The 2,875-nt window shown below is 39.3% G+C and overlaps 1 non-coding gene across 1 annotated transcript; it reads left to right on the forward strand.

Annotated features, from left to right (window-relative positions):
- Window positions 1-771: 771 nt before the first annotated feature.
- LOC141716404 (small nucleolar RNA R71) lies at window positions 772-878 on the forward strand. The gene has a single exon (XR_012573116.1). It is a non-coding gene; the product is annotated as a small nucleolar RNA R71 (small nucleolar RNA).
- Window positions 879-2,875: the final 1,997 nt, after the last annotated feature.

Genomic DNA, 2,875 nt, shown 5'->3' on the forward strand with positions numbered 1-2,875 from the left:
TTATGATATAATACAGACGTAAAATTCCCATACATTATAGAAAGCGTTCCTGGTAGTCGATTCAATAAGGCGTTAGCAATTTGTCCTATCTGGTTCTCCAGATTCTTAATGGAAACATCCTGGCTTTGGTATATAAGAGCCTGGTTTTTGCACATAAGCCTCAACTCCTCCAATTCAGATGTTTCATTCGAAGATTGACCTACATCATGAGTTTGTTTTTGAAGTTGGAGTTGTTGTCTTGGTGCAAATTGTTGCTGAAATCCAGGAGGAGTGAATTGATTGGATCCAAACTGCTGATAAGGCTGCTGTACCACATTCGGATTGTTGCTCCAGCTGAAGTTAGCATGATTCCGGTTGTCAGGATGATAAGTGTCTGGAACTGGTTGTTGCGATCTCTGAAAGTTGCTCACAAACTAAGCTGATTCGCTAGATATAGCGCATTGCTCCGTCGCATGCGAACCTGCACACAACTCACAAACTCTGGTTATTTGATTAACACCATAGTTAGCCAGAGAATCGATCTTCATAGACAATGCCTTTAGTTGAGCAGTGATAATCGTAGCTGTATCCACTTCAAGAACTCCTGCTACCTTGCCCTGTGGCAATCTCTGGATTGGATACTGATATTCATTAGCAGCCATCAGTTCAATTAGATCATAAGCTTCCTCATAGCTCTTTGCCCATAATGCTCCACCTGATACAGCATCGAGCATGGGTCTTGACTGTGCTCCCAAACCGTTATCGAAGCAATTGATGATCATCTAATCAGGCATTCCATGATGAGGACACTTCCTAAGCATCTCCTTGTAGTGCTCCCAAGCTTCACACAAAGATTCTCACGTTTGCTGCGCAAATTAAGTGAGAGCATTCCTGAGTGCAGTTGTCTTCGCCATAGGGAATAATTTAGTAAGAAACTTCTGAGCAAGATCCTCCCAAGTAGTGATAGAACCAGCTGGTAGAGAGTGTAACCAGCTCTTAGCCTTGACCCTCAGAGAGAATGAGAAAAGCCTCAGCTTTATAGCATCTTCAGAAACACTATTGAACTTGAAGGTGTTGCAGATCTCAATGAAATCCCTAATGTGCATATTGGGATCTTCCGTTGGAGAACCCCCAAACTGGATTGAATTCTGCACCCATTGAATTATGTCAGGCTTAATCTCAAAGGTATTAGCTGTGATAGCTGGCCTGACAATGCTAGATTGAATGTCATTGATCTTGGGTTAAGAAAAATCCACCAAGGCTTTCGTTCGTGCTGCCGGATCTTCTATTGTAATGAGTACCTGAAACACAAACAAATAAACCGTGAAAGTAAAAGAATCTGAGTCAGTGAACTTTAACGACCACTGATGACAAGCACATAAACTAAAAATTAACAACACCGAGTCCCCGGCAGCGGCGCTAAAAATTTGTTAGGGCGAAAACACGCGCTAAATTACACGCAAGTATACACGTTCGTAAGTAGTATAAGATATAGATCAGATTTGTTCCCACAAAGACTGGATTAGGTTAACATTGTAATTTATGCACCTATGCAACAATGTATGGTTATTATTCAATGCTAAGATGAATAATAAACTGAGATTGTTTATAACTAAGAATTAAACTAACAATTATAACTAAGAGAATAAAAATGATTGAATTAATATATATGACAAACATGGGATTCTAACTTCATCAATTACTTCATTCAATAGCCTTTTTTTCTCAACCTTAGCATGTAATGGTGATGACACTAATCAGATAACATGAAACTAGTAAACGCCAACTTTCGTTGTATGAATACCCTACTACCAGACATCCACAAAAGAGATAGAAGCTGAATAGACACCAATTATATTGAGACCCTATATGTCTATAGAATTTGACAACATAATGGTTTAACGCACAAGTTATCTCTCAAGATTACATAGGGCAAGTAAGATGGTTAAAATTACCTATGAATCATGCATACCAAATACATGAACCTATGCTAGAATGGCAAGTTCTAAACCTCTATATTCACTGTCGCTTCAGTAGAGATTAACACGATATCTTATATGTTAGATACACACATAAAACGAATAAGCACAACCAATACTAGGATATCAATCAATCACTACACACCAAGATATTGAAATAAACAATATAAGAGTACTAGGGTTCAAAGACAAATCGAATACGAGCATCCAAGTATCAACTATATTAAAGAAAACAAAAGTATTCTTCTCCGTAGCCGTCTTGTACTCTCTAGGTCTTCTTATTGCTCTCCCAGACCTCCTTGTTGTTAAAAATGTCTTTTTATTATATATATAGGCTCCAGGATGACCAGGACTCTCAAAATCGTCAATTTTGACTAAAATCAGGATTCTGGGGCAGAAACCGGGCGCGGGCGCGCTGTTTTTGGGCGCGGGCGCGCTGAAATAGTGTTTTTAGCGGCGCGGGCGCGCTGGGTCTGGCGCGACCGCGCTGGCCTTCTGGAAAATTTCTGACATTTCTTCTTTTGGCCGTATCTTGAGTTCTGCTCGTCAGAATTAGGCGATTCAACTGCCCACGCGAAGCTAACGAGATTCTCTACAACTTGAGAATGGCCTTGGCTTCCAATTCTGATCACTTTTCAGCATATTTCTTTAAAAAGCTTCTTTCTTCCTTTAACTGATGCCTGAAATGCAATAACACAAAAATACATCAAAAATACCAATAACTTGAGTCCAAAAAACCAACTTAAGCTTGTATTGAAGCATTTCAAGTAAATATAAAATCCACTTATCAGACAAAGAGGCATGAATTTTCCAAGTGTTTGTTCGAGACGGATTCGAAACTTCTGGCAGATGCGTTTAATGGAGGGCAAGGAAGATCTTATTTTTATTCCATTATAAGTGAGTGTATTGAGTTAAGT

Source organism: Apium graveolens, chromosome 3 (assembly GCF_009905375.1).
Source record: "Apium graveolens cultivar Ventura chromosome 3, ASM990537v1, whole genome shotgun sequence".
NCBI classification, from domain to species: domain Eukaryota; kingdom Viridiplantae; phylum Streptophyta; class Magnoliopsida; order Apiales; family Apiaceae; genus Apium; species Apium graveolens.